This window comes from Gavia stellata, chromosome 1 (assembly GCF_030936135.1).
Source record: "Gavia stellata isolate bGavSte3 chromosome 1, bGavSte3.hap2, whole genome shotgun sequence".
Taxonomy (NCBI): Eukaryota; Metazoa; Chordata; class Aves; order Gaviiformes; family Gaviidae; genus Gavia; species Gavia stellata.
Genome location: NC_082594.1, coordinates 95,448,785 through 95,463,360, shown reverse-complemented (window position 1 = coordinate 95,463,360; position 14,576 = coordinate 95,448,785). Strand labels below are relative to the sequence as shown.

At 38.0% G+C, this 14,576-nt stretch overlaps 1 protein-coding gene across 5 annotated transcripts in view; it reads left to right on the top strand.

The window, feature by feature from the left end:
• CASK (calcium/calmodulin dependent serine protein kinase) overlaps positions 1-14,576 on the top strand; it is a 220,299-nt gene that overhangs the window by 57,789 nt on the left and 147,934 nt on the right. The window lies entirely within an intron of this gene.

Genomic DNA, 14,576 nt, shown 5'->3' with positions numbered 1-14,576 from the left:
TTTTTTAAGAATGTGAATTTCTTGAAGAAAAAAGTTAATTCTGAATCAAAAAAGCATACAAAGGAAGTAAAATAAGAACACATCAGTTTTGTTTTTACTAGTCTAGATTTAGCAAGTGATTTGCTATAAAATGGGTGAAAATTTGCAATTAAAGTGTGCAAAATTATATAAAGAACTGTATACATTTTTCATACAGTAAACAAAAGGCTGTAACTCTTAGCATTTCCTGTTTTAGGGTAAAACAATATGTCTCTTCTAAGTTGAATATGCAACTCGTGTGCATAAAGTGCTTCTTTTACACTATATGAAAAAGAGCATGGTAACTGAATGACAATCACTGCATATTCCATGTCCAGTCCATATTTTTGCTGGAGATCGTAATCTTTCGTACAGTAATGCTTTTTGGGGATTCCACTTGCGCCATCTAAGTCCTTATGAACCCAAGTTCAGCAGCAAAAAAGGGTCAATGACTTTTGTTGGTAATTAAACAGTATCTTAAGCCTTAAGCTAGTTTGATTTACAAGGTAAATCTCAGGTCTTGCTTCAGACTTTACCAAAGATTTTCATTTAAATCTGATAACGCTATTGCTAGTTTCTTTCTCCTAGCCCTCCAACAAAATATAAGCAGCACTTTCCATAATATTCAGGTGGTATATAGCCACATTATGGTTTTGGCAGGTTATACCAAAACCATTGCATTTTGAGCTAGTGTATTTTTACTAAAATGATTTGGTATCTTTTAAAGAAGTTCTGTCCATATTCTAGTCTTTTTCTGAGTTTCATCTTAACTACTGATGCTAGGACACGTTTCTACCTTTAGTGCAGTACTGCTTTCCTAGCTCCATGATGGTAAAATTCAACCTTTTGGGGCCATGAAGGAATTGCTGAAAGGGAGAAATAGTAGACAAAAGAGCAGGGACTCATTGGGAGGAAGAGAGAAGCCAACAGGAATTATAGGTTCACTGAAAAAATGAAGGATAGCTGTTGATGGTTTGCATTTGCTGCTTAGATCTAAAGAAAAGGCTTGGGAGTATATGAAGGAATTTTGTTTTTTCAATTCCACTTGTATTATATTGATATAGTTATAATTCAAGCTGGCAGGTCATTGAGTTAACAGATCATAAACACTTTCTGGGTTTAGTAGGTTGTGTTGTTTTGTTTTGTGTTTTTGATTGTGGGTTCTTGTTGGGTTTTTTTTTTGTTTTGAGGTTTTTAAAGGTTTGAATTGTTATGCATTAAATTTTGTAATATTAAGACACATAAGCTGTATAAGTGAATGTGGAGCAAGTCTTTAACTCTACATAAGAATCTGAGCCTGTTTTTCACAAACTCTTTCCATCTTGTGTACTCTTTATTTTGTTTTTCTGCTGCGCTTTTTTTTTTCTTTTGTGGACCTTTCCTCTATCCAGGTTCTAGGTTTATTTTTTCAAAGATTTTATTTTTCTTAGTTTTTTTTAATTTGTTTGGCTTTTTTCTGGTATGTCATTCCTTAAACAAATTGGTGGGGGGCCACGATGGTGGTACTTGCATAAAATAAATATTAGACAACTTAACTGGGAGGAGGCTGTATTTGCAAATTGTGTTAAAGTGTAAGCTGGAATGGAATGGTAAGATTAATCCTTAGGAATATTCTTTACCTCAAAGTTTTGCCCTCTGCAAGACCATTTTGGTCTTGAAGGTTATCTTTGTACAACTTTTCACCTCCAGTCTTTCTCTGAGGCACAGGAGTGGGAGAACAGGGCATTCTGCATGTGAGGGAGCTGATAACAATTCCTTCCATTAATTTCACATACATGTAGAGTGCTGAGAGGTAAAGGGCCCAATATGCCTCAACGCTTAAGATTTAATCAAAAAAGTCTCTGTTCTTGAGTGCTTTCGGGTAAGTACCCATGTGGGATGAAATGTGTTTATGGGTAAGAACTTCATCATTTGTAGTGTATTTACATTTGTCAGCAGTGTACTCTTGTGGCAAAGGCAGCCAACTGCATAGAAGACTGTTGGCAAAAGTGTAGCCAGCAAGTCAAAGGAAGTGATTATTCTCTCTATACATCCCTGTGAGACCACATCTGGAGCAGTGTGTGCAGTCTGGGTTTCCCCAGTAAAAGAAAAACAATGTCATAGAATCATTTAGGTTGGAAAAGACCTTTAAAGTCAAGTCCAACCGTAGACCTAACCCTGCTAAGTCCACCACTAAACCATGTCGTACTGGCATGAGTCCAACAGAGGTGGACTGAGAGAATTGGGTTTGTCGAGCCTTAAGAAGAGAAGCTAAGGTGAGATTTACTGCTGTCTTCAACTACTTAATAGAAGGGTATAGAGCAGATGGAGCCAAACTCTTCATGTAGGTACACAGTGAAAAAACAAGAGGCCATGCGGACAAGTTGCAACATGGAAAATTCCAATTAGAAACAAGAAAGAAGGAATCACCCTGTGAATGGTAAAACAGGTTGCATAGAGAGATTGTGGAGAGCATCCTCGGAGATGCTCAGAACTGGGGTACACGAGGCCCTGAGCTGCCTGATCTACTTTGACCTGCTTTAAGCAAGAGTTTGGACTAGGTGTCCGCCAGAGGTTCTTTCCAACCTACATGATTCGGTCATTCTGTGGCATTAGTATCAACAGTCTAGATGTGATCTGTGGGGCTTTAATACTACTTAGGGAGAAAATATAGATGTAACAGTACTGTGCTTAAAAAAGAGGTAATTTAAACCTTTTATGAGACAATGTTTCAATTTCTTTAACTGCGACAAGGTTGAATATGTATACCCTTTAAAAGAAAGGCTATTTGCTAGTCTAAACAATAAAAAAAAAGTTATACTAAAGCCTTACGTTAATGGTGTCTGTCTTACCATAGTAACAAAAGCAATCAAGCTTTGAAAAATTGATACTTCTCTAGGCTAATCTGTGTTTATCAATTGGTACTATCATGAGCATTTGTGATGTATGATAGAGAAGCCACTAGCTTGCAAGACAAACTTTTACCTAGTATAGTATTCTTTACATAAGGCTGCTCAATACATGTAGTGTGTAGACACAGATACCTCAAGTGATTTTTGTCTGTGTGCATCTCTGCAGTGGTTTGGTAATAGGAAAAAACACGAATGCTATGTACTGATGCCTGACAGCTAGCAAATCTAATTTACAGTAAATTCTATTGGATTTAAGTATTCATGGTCTTGCATACTGTGTGTCATCAATCTCTGTAGTGTTGTAATTCAACCATATTAATGAAGTATATTGACACCTTGTCACTGTTCGAGTGGCCGTGTGATCTACTGGATTAATGTTGGCTATTTTACATGATGACAGATTCTACTACAGTTCACTATGCTTTCATATCACAGAGATATGAAATATTCAAAATATACATAAGAAAATGTGAAACTTGACTATTTTTTAATATAAAAGGGGCTATTTTGTACAGTTCTATTTAGAGGATTCATGTGGAAGAGTGCTTGATGGTCTCAGAAGCTAGTTTACTCATTGAGGTCTAATAAAAATATCAGTGTAAATAAACTTTTTTTCAAATACAGCTCTTAATTGCTATACTCAGAGCTTTTGGTATAGAAAAGTGTAAAAAAGCGTGTTCCTTATTTCTGAATTTGTTAAAGCTCACACCATAGTTACCTTTTACTGTCCATTTCTTCTGCTGCTTTCTTCACATCCCATGCGTTTTCTTTCTCTTTTATTTTTCTCTGCGTGGCTTGCATATCTTGCTTTAGGTTAGCTGTTCTAATGCCAAATATCTATAAGAGCAAACACTATTTCTTGGGAAGAGAATGGTGATCGGTTCCTTACTACTTAGTAAAAGCCAATATATGTTATTTGTGCAGCTTTTCTTGGTGTCAGAATGCTTTCTTGTAACATGCCGAGTGTTTTTTAAAGCAATTTAAAGGGCAGTGCCCTGTGCTTACAGTGCATGTCTCTTTGAAGTGGTTTTTCAAGATTTAATTTGTCGTATATTACATTCAGTTATCTGTAATTCGTTTTGATAGAGATGTCATCACAAAGAAAGTGATTACCATTACTTCCACAACCTCCTAACAGGCTAGACCTTATTTATTAGGCTGATATATGCATCTGTACAGGTTTGTATGCATGCAAGCCACTGTGAAGCTTAATAGATGAGCTGATAAGGAAAGATACAGGTTTCCTTTAGATCCCCAACTGGTTCTACTGGAAGCAAGCTGTGAAGACAGTCTCTGCAAGATGGTTTGGGCTGTGACAGGGAACAAAATTGTAGCCAGGAAAAAAGTGTTTTGAATATAGTTCTTGGACTACTTCTAGCACTGAGATGGGCAAGATAATTGAACCAAACTGGTATTGCTATGGATCATTCATTTTAGGAGAAGAATTCCAAAATTATTTTGTTGGGGAAAAAAATGTGAAAGATGGCATCAGTTTGGGTTTTTTTTCTAGAAAGGGCCCACAGATCTTTTCCCTGACATTTTCAGCTTGTCTGTGATCTTCTTACAGTTGCGACCTAAACTCTTGTTCTGCTTATTTCCTTAAATAGTTTAGCCGTGTTGATTTTATTTTTAATTTCTTTATTTAGACTTGCATTTCTTAAATCACTTTATCAGTGCAGTTCATTTTAAAGGCATAGCTTAATTCTGAGTAAAGATGCGCAACAGAGTATCTTAACCTTTTGATATGGCTGTGGTGAATCACAAGTTATTTCTTGCAAAAGTTCCTGTGTGTAAGATTCTGCACCTCCCTCCCTGTTTTTTCAAGGGTTTAAGCAAAAAATGCAGTGTCAGTGTTGAGCTCAAATCTTTGAGTAAAAATATGAGAAATCTGTATGTCATCAAATTTTATTATACTATACCATATGTGGACTGGACTTGAAGAGAGAACGAGTGACTGTTTGCCTTTGATTTGGAAACACCAACTTACCTGCAATTTCTGGTGGTTGTCAGTTCTGTGTTGTTCCATATTTCACAGATCAAGGGAAGTTACTTCCTTCTGTGTGGCATTATTGGGCCCACACCTAAGCTATCGTGTCCAGTTTGGGGCTTCACAATTTGAGGGATGCTAAAGAACTGGAAAGGTCCCAACAAAAGACTATCAAGATAGTCAGGACCCTACAGCATGTTAGTCTGGTGAAGAGGAGGCTAAGAGGGTGATACAATAGTAGTCTACAACTACTCGAAGAATTTAAAAAAAGGCAGAGCCAAGCTGTTTTTAACAGTGACAGCTATTAGAACAAAGAGTAATGGCCAGAAATTGTTGCTTGGAAGGTTCAGGTTGGACATGAGGAAAAACTTGTCCACTGGGAGGGTAGTGCAGCAGGTACAGATAGTCCAGAGAGGTTATAGGACCTCTGTCCCTGGAGGTTTTCAAGGCTTTGCTAGATGAAGGCACAGCTGTCCTGATCTAATGTTAGCAGTAACCTCACTTGGAGTTCGGGTTGGATTGGATGACCATCAGAGGTCGTTTCCCACCAGCATTTCTGTGATTTAGTGAAAATATGAGGAAGGCACCATTATAGGTTTTCTTTCATTGAAGGTAGAAAATACGAGGATATTTCAGAGAATGAAAAGCTGCATCAGCTTGACTTTGCTTTTTCTTTTATTTTTTTAAGCCTGTGAGAAATTTTAAAGTATTTAGTGATAGTAGTGTTGCTGATATAACTCTATTATACAGGAGCTTTCTTGAAAATTCATTGAGTGTGTATGTCTTGGTACTGAAGAGGTCGAGGCATCTGTTTATAGACTGCAAAAAACACATGGTATTAGTGACAACCCTGTTAATAAGAAAGTGCATGAACATGGAATTTTGAAGCCAAGGTGGTTAAAATGTTGGTAGCTGCCTGTCATGTGGCTTATGTTGCTGGTCTTTTAAATACCTCTATAGTTTCTGTGTATGCTGTACAAATAATAAAGCAGGTTGGGGTAAAAAGGTAGGAAGCATTTGAATTTGCCATGTAGCTATGGTAATACAAAATCAAGTATCAAAAGAATACTTTTTAGGAAAATCAAAGAGAAAAAAAGGGTGTCAAGGTCATGATGAAGGGGACCTGTACTAGACTTTGTGCCTATCAGCAGGACTTGAAGACTGATGCTTAAAACCACTTTTGATGTTTGCCATTCAAGAGTCTACCTTTCTGGGGAATGTGTAGTTCCTAGCTTAATTCTGCTGATTCTTTCACACATGGGTAGAACTATTCCTGTTTTGGTACAGGAAAGGTTACCTAAGCCTTTCTGAGGAGTTGGCTTGTTTTAACATAATGAAGGATTTGAGTTTTCTTCTTTTCTTTTTCTGGAGAAGCCATAAGCTGGCTTGCTTATAAAATCGGTTCAACTAATTTGTACATATAAATTTCGTAAATGTCTAACTGTTTTATAGTTCTGCTATAACTTTCATAAACAAAGTGTCATTAGAAATAAATACTTCTGTGCAGAAATATAACATAAGAAATGGAGCCAAGCTTTTTTCCCCAGAAGACATTTCTATAAGTGTTGAAGCATGTTAACCATATAATAGATACAATGAATCACAAGAATGCATGAAAACGTAACAAGGATTTCTTTTTCAGGACTCCTTTTTTTTTTTCTTGCTACTGGAAGTCAGTTCACTGCAGAAATGGTGCACGTGTTTTTTTGGTTGGAAATACAGAATACAGTTTTGAGCAACACTTCACATAATACAATTTTTTTTTAAAGTGTAAAATACAATGTTATGTATTAGAGGCCTTTTTTGTGCTGTTTCTGGCATGTGCCCAGATACAGGCTTCCAGGAGTGGGATACTAAGTGTCACTGATCAAATTATCATTGTTTTGACCTCTTTTGGAGTCCCACATATGAATTTGATTAGTCCAGGGAAGCAAATACGAAGTTCTAAGGAAAAATGGCCTTTCATACAGATCATAAGCAAAGAGTAGTAAAGATCAACTATATGGTATTATTTTATTGAAAGAACATAAAATTTCTTGAAATTTGATGCAAGCATATTCACAGTAGTGTTGATGTAATGCTTTCCCTTTCCATCTTCAGAAGGGAAAGCATAGCTTGTGAATTTATTACACTCACTTTAAAGCACATAAGAGTATTTACCTAATTTATTATGAACTATTGCTTAAATAGAAGGAAGATGTGGCACTGCGGGATATGGTTTAGTGGGCATGGTGGTGTTGGGTTGATGGTTGGACTTGATGACCTTACAGGTCTTTTCCAACCATAATGATTCTGTGAAGATCATTGAATTTTTATGCATTGCAAGCAATTGGTTCTTTATTCCTCCTAATCAGTCTCCAAAACAAGGACAGCTTTGTTTGCTGTATGACTTCAGTCCCTTGCCTTTAATATCTATCTCTTTTTACTGGATTTACTGTAGTACTGAACACAAAATGGCTTTGGAGGAGCGAACCTCTTCTCCTCCTCCCCTCTTTTAATCTTTACTACTTGGCTACACATTGCTCTGCTAACTTTGTTCATCTGTTCTTGGTTTCACTGTAGTGCCAGCATTGTAAAAATGACTATTATATTTAGTGGCTGAAACAACTATGGACTAGTTGCACATTGCCAGATTAGGTAGGTCTTTACATAACGTTGTGAAACTGCTTTTGAGGGTGGTATCATGCAAGATTAGTCAACATATTTCCTAATTTTATAAATGTAAAAGGTACACTTGAGGTTTCAAAATGCAATTATATGAAGTGTATTAGACTGTCCTTTTAATAATTATTCATTTTAAGAATAACATATTAGAGTATTAATAAAAAAATTGCTCTATCTTGAAATTCTTAGAACACATATAATAATGAAGTAATTATGTAATTAGTACTAAACAGAATTTGTACAGCAGATAACACATAATTTAACTGTTGTTTTCGTTATATAACTGAGTATGCAGTTGACCTGGATTTTTAAAAAAGCAATCATAATTGATTGAAAAGTGCTCCTGAAGTAAAATTGTTATTATCTTTTATCTCACTTTACATCCCACTTCCATATATGTGGAACAAGAAAATACGTTCACATATGTGAACAAGAAAATGAGACCTATGCAAATGAATCTTTTTATGAAAACTTTCTTTAAACTTCCTGTCATTTAAGTCAGTGAATATGGTTTGTCACTTAAAGGTTAATTCCTCTTTGTACATATAAAATAGGTCTTAGTAACCATTTGATTAAAACCTTTAGTGAAATAACTAGTATTGTTAAATATGTGGATCTTGTTGGGTAATACGTAATATCAAACCATTTTCCCAAAGAAATACACGTAATTTATGCACATCTTAGTCATCTCAAGTCATAAAGGATATTTAGTAATTGAGGAAAACTTCTGTACAGACTTGTATGTATGCACCACTTCTGCTTAATCTGGACAAAAACTGGTTGGTCCTTTATATATGTTATTTGAATCCCATCTGTACCTGGGAACTCACAACCATTTAGAATGCAAGTTTCACTGAGAATTAAACTTGAAATATTTTAATTTATTTAATTAATTTAATTTATTTAATAGAATTTTTGAATTTAGGAAAAACATTTTCAGATAGTACTTGTGGTTTAACATAGATCACAGAACCCAAAAGGTAAGCTGCAGCTGATACTATTTATTCCAAGCAGACTAGCAAAATGATGCCTGCCAGGTAATTGGGACATCCTATGGTGTACTGAATACCTTACAAAAGTCTTGGAAATAACTGTTCAAGGTTTGTTTTGTGGGGTTTTTTGCTGGCAGTAAGCCTGTCATTGAAATGTCCATTCCACTCAGCTACAGTTGCATCCTCAGTCAGTCACTCTGAACCTGATACTGCTTTCCAAACCATATCTCCCAAACTGTAATGAGAAAGATTGCAATTGAGCAGGGTTCTAAAAAGCCTGCTATACTAATCCTCTCTCTCCCCAGAAAAACACTTCACTGTTATTCAAAAATAGGCTTTAAAATCTCATACTATTTCGATCTTGTCTGTCCTGTTACTAAATATTTAGTTGCATGCATGTGGTAGTTTAAGAGTATGATGACTTATGTGCTTACGTTTGGTATTTAAATATGTGAAATATTCAGTAAAGGAGATGTCTAAGAACTCTCTGCTTTGTGTCAATCAGAAACAGGCCTGGAGCACCTAACGATACGTTACCCACTTAAAGTGTTCATTGTCTCTAAGTATATTTACATAGATGTGGGTCCATTCCATCAGGGCCCAAAAGTGCTGATGGAGCTGAGAGATATCATTGCGAGGCCACTCCGGATAATCTTTGAATGATGATGGTGACTGGGAGAGGTGCCTAAGGACTGGAGGAGAGCAAATGTCACTCCTGTCTTCAAGAAGGGCAAGAAGGAAGACCCAGGGAACTATAGGTCAGTCAGCTTCACCTCCATCCCTGGGAAGATGATGGAGCAACTAATTGTGGAAACAATTTCCAGCCACGTGAAGGACAAGAAAGTCTAGACTAGTAGTCAGCATGGATTTACCAAGGGGAAGTCATGCTTGACCAACTTGAGAAACTTCCAAGATGAAACAACTGGTCTGATAGATGAAGGAGAGCAAGGGATTTTGTCTACCTAGACTTCAGGAAGGCCTTTGACACGTGCCTCCCATAAGATCCTCACAGAGAAGCTGAAGGAGTATGGGCTGGTTGGGGAGACAGTGAGGTGACTAGAAAACTGGCTGAACAGCTGGGCCCAGGGGGTGGTGATCAGTGGCACAAAGTCTAGTTAAAGGGCAGTAACTACTGTTGTACTCCAGGGGTCAATGCTGGGTCTAGTCCTCTTTCACATCTTCACTAATGATCTGAGTGGTGGGACAGAGTGTACCCTTCGCAAGTTTGCAGGTGACACTAACCTGGGAGGAATGGCTGATACACCAGAGGGTTGTGCTGCCACCCAGAGGGACCACGACAGGCTGGAGAAATGGATTGACAGGAACCTCATGCAGTTCAACAATGGGAAGTGTGCAGTATCCTGCAGGTGGGGAGGAACAAGCCCATGCACCAGCATATGCTGGGGCTGAGCAGCTGGAAAGCGTCTTTGCAGAAAAGGCCCTGTGGTGGTCCTGGTGGACACCAAGTTGAACATGAGCCGGGGACGTGCCCTTGCCGCAAGAAAGGATAAAGGTATCCTGGGCTGCCTTAGGAGGAGTGTTGCCAGCAAGTGGAGGGAGGTGATCCTTCCCCCCTACTCAGCACTGGTGAGGCCGCACCCAGAGTGGTGTGCCCCAGCGCTGGGCTCCCCAGTACAAGAGAGACATGGAGCTACCGGAGAGAGTCCAGCAAAGGGCACCACGACCAAGATGATGAAGGTACTGGAGCATCTCTCATCTGAGGAAAGGCTGTGAGACCTGGCACGGTTTAGCTTGGAGAAGGGAAGGCTCAAGTGGGATCTCATCAATGTGTACAAATACCTGAAGGGAGGGTGCAAAGCAAATGGAGCCAGGCTCTTTTCAGTGGTGCCCAGTGACAGGACCAGAGGCAGTAGGCACAAACTGCAACAGAGGTGGCTCTGTCTGAACATGAGGAAACACTTTTTTTACTGTGAGGGTGACCGAGCCCTGGCACAGGTTGCCCAGAGAGGTTGTGAACTTTCCATCCTTGGAGATATTCAGAAGCTGCCTGGACACAGTCCTGGGCAACTGGCTCTAGATGGCCCTACTTAACCGGGGGGGTTGGACCAGATGACCTCCAGAGGTCCCTTCCAACCTCAACCGTTTTGTGATTCTACAAATGCAGCTTCATAACTTCTTTGATGGGTGGATGGCTCTCCTGTGATGGGCCGGGGAGCAGCTGAGCGGGGTACTATTTGCACTCCCCCTGCCCCACACACCATTGTCTTTCTGTGGTCCTTTGTGGGTGTGCAGATGAGGTTTTATCACATAACCTAACAACGTTTTTCTTTTCTAAAATCGTAGTTTAATTATAGCTGCCTTCTTGCTTAAGAAAGAAAACTGAGAAAGAGTTTGAGAAAAGCAAGTTTGTTTGAAAAAGAAATCTAGGTTGGAGGGGGAAGCAGGGATATTCCTGCTTTGATACTCCTAAAGTAGTAAGCAATGCCTGGAGCTTTTACCAGTACAATAAGCCAAATGGCAAAGGTGTGTTTCTTCACCCTCTTTGCAAAGCAAAGTCCTAATTAAATTTATGCAAAGAAATCTGGAAATATGCTTTTTAAAAGATTTATTTTGAGAACGCTCTCAAGTCTTCATTCTTAAACGTTGTTGTCTTCAATCTCTTTCCAAGTGCATGAGGTGTGTCCAACTTCTGTTCTGAAGAATGAAAATGCTTTCCAAAACACTTGTGTCTTTGTATTCAGTCTGTACTCATGTAACAAATCGGGATTCTTGCCAATAGTCCAGAAATAGGCTTCTAACTGTGCTTGCCATAATTCAGGCTGGTTACAAACATAGGGAAGATAATAAGCATCAGCTGTATTTTCAAATATTTTCTGTTTGTATGCGAGCATGTATTCTGTTCTGGTTTGTGCAATCAACAAAACTCAAGATTAATTGCAGCTGAGCTGCAATTTCTGTTAATTCATTGATCCAAAGAGAACCTTCTTTGACTCTTAAATGCAGGGTTTTGTTGTTTTGTGCATCTAAAAATGTATGTCACTGTGATATGATAAATAATAATCCTTGTGCAGTATCACTCTTCTAGAACTGGTTTTCATGTTAGAATGACAAACCTGATCTTTGTGGAAACTTTCGTTCTAACATCTGCATCAGCAAATACTTATGACTAATACGTGAAGTATATAGAAATTGAGAGATCTCTATAGTACGTCGTTATGTGGGAGAATGGAAATACTTTGAGGAGAAGAAAATTCAAAATATATGGGGTTCAGGAAGTTGTCAGTATGTCAGCTGCTTGTGAGAATTAAGTACTTTAGATCACATTAGCACATACTAACCTGTACAGATGCCAAGGTATCCGTCTTTCTTGAGTGTAAGTCAATGGATTTAGTCCAGTTGTAAACACTGCCAAACAATGGCTGTGTTTTCCAGGGTAAGAGTTGTTTCAGTAGGAAAAAAATAAAAATCTTGTAAACTTTCTGAGTAAAAAAAAATCTTTGTAGAAAAGAAAAAAAATGTTAAGAGAAACAATTAAGTCTACCTAATATGAAGGCAGATGGAAATATTTGTTGTTTGGAAGCTATCTTGTAAAACAGCCAAGATCTTTTCTTTAAACTAACATATAGAGTAGAATATTGGAGATATTTAGCTTCTCAATGAAGAGAAGCATTTTGATTTAAATAAATCAAAGAGGTCCTGAGAAGACCTCTGAACTTAATTCTGTTTCTTAAAGACTTTCTACATTTTATCTGCTATTCTAGTTCTACCATGTCAAATATTATCGTGTCAGTTGTCTTCCAATATATTAATTATTTTAAGAGAATGAAAGGAGTTAGGTACAAACAGTAAGTGATTGTCTAGACAGTTAAATTCAAGATAAAAATCCACTTTAAAAAACTTGAATGAACTTACATTATATTAATTCAATTTTATCTTTAACTTTAATACTGCATTGAATTTCTTCCTAATTCTACATTTTAAAACTATTGCATGTATAAACCACGACATAAGTAAGACTTATGGTGTGTTTCTTGGTTGGGGGAGGGGATTGTTCTACTTATTTATTTTGTCTAAAATATTCAATGGTCAAATTCTTTCTTTTTTGAAGATGCTGTAGAAGAAAAAGCCTGATTGCAAATGAGACTGGTGCTAAAAAGTAATGTTTTATTCTTTCAGAATGCCTTAGCATTTGTTAAGGCACTTAAATGAGGATTTATTTTTAATACTTTATGGAACTGAGAAATTACTTTAAAGATATATTCCAAGTGCCACAGAAAGTTACTAGCAGAGTAAGCGATATAAAACCCAAGCTTCGTGATTTCCTCTGGTTTCCCAGAAGACTAACTAAATAAAGTTAGGTTAAAAAATTTATTGTTGGATCTGCTGTGACAGAGGCAGTTATTGTAGATTTCTTAATATCTGTCATTTTTAACATTGCCTGTGGTATAGTGACAATTAACAATTGCAGGTCCTGGTGAAAGTATCGCCTTAGTTTATAGCATCATAAATAATGAAAATGGCTTATGAAGTACTACTTTGCCTGAGTAAGGTAGATTTTTCCCCCCCCCCCCCCCTTTGCCAAATCAAAAAAGTATTTGAATCCAGGTTGCCACCACATACATGTTTGTTATAATAGGTATGTGTTACACATCAGTGTTTTCAGGTCTGTACAGGTTATCATCACTGTGTTCTCTTTTGTCCTCTTGGTTCTCTTTGCAAAGCTGTGCCAAACTGGAGCCTGTGTTTCCAGCACAGGGCTGGACAAGTGGGGTTGATGTGTTTGGAAAGAAGCTTTTAATCTCTGATGTTGTAGTTTTACAAGAACCTCTGTTCTTCTTGTGCTGCAGAGTGATAGGGCACCTACCATCTCTGTCTCTCAAAAGCTTATCTGTTTGATGGGAAAACCAGTGAAGAAACTAGTATGCCCTGGAAATGTAGGATGCTAACATCTAGGATTATTGGATGCCACTTACCATCTGTGCAGTGTGTGGGTGAGGCTCGCTGCTTTGCATCTCCTTCCCTTCCCTCCTCAGTAAGACTGGCTGAGCTGATTTAACAGCTCCTGGCTGCTGAAAGGGGAGGGAAAGCCCTGTTTCTTCAACCCAGGTTCCTTACTTTGCGGTCCTGTTGCTTCATTTGCATTGGTTTTGGTACTTTATTGGCCTTTGAACTGATTTATTTTAACTCAAGTTGGGGAAAAAAGCAAACAGAGAGAGGACTCGCACCCTGAGTCTCCTACTCTTTACTTTCTTGTCGATTGGCTAGCTTCCGTTTTTAAATGCACCTTATTTAGAAACTTGTTAGGGTTAAAGAAGAATTATCTTGTTAAGGGGAAAGCGGAAACAAGCATAATTTGTATTGATTCAGCTGTGAATTTTGGTATTTTCTTTAGAGGAAAGTATTTCTGTATATTGTGTGCTAGTCTAGAATCTGAGATCCCACCGGTGTGGGATGGTTAGAAAACAGAAGAGAGGTTCACTTCTTCTAAGGGCTACCAGTGACTCTGTTTAACACATGAGTACAAGCTGCACTTGGAGTAGAAACTGTGGGAGCATGTCTTGTAAAAAGCTGTGGTTGCTACCTCAGTTCCTTCCTAAATAGCTGACAGGCATTGTTTGTTTTTTTCCTTTTGCCTTAAATAACAAGCAAGCAGGCTAGCTGGAGAAAGTGCATGCACATTAACAAGAGGGTGAGAGGAGAAAACTTCAAATCTTATCAAAGCTGCTATCCTTATCTGTGCTACTGTCCATCTGGTAGGACTGGTCAGCAATTAAATCTCAATTAAGGATTTGAAGATATGTATTCTGTTCTAGAAATTGTCCGGACTACCAGGCTTTTTCCACCCAATTTCCTATTTTTGGTCATGTTCTGTGTTGTTTGTGAGCGTGGAGCTGTCTGTATGATTTGGCTCTTCTTAAGGGTGCCTGATTTACTGAAGGCACGCGTTCAGTTGGTATTTACTGCTTTTGTGTCATCATCCCCTCCCTCCCCCATCACGTGGCCAAAAGAAGAGTTTACTAATGTCGGGGGAATTTCAATCAATTTAATTTATTGTCAGTTAAC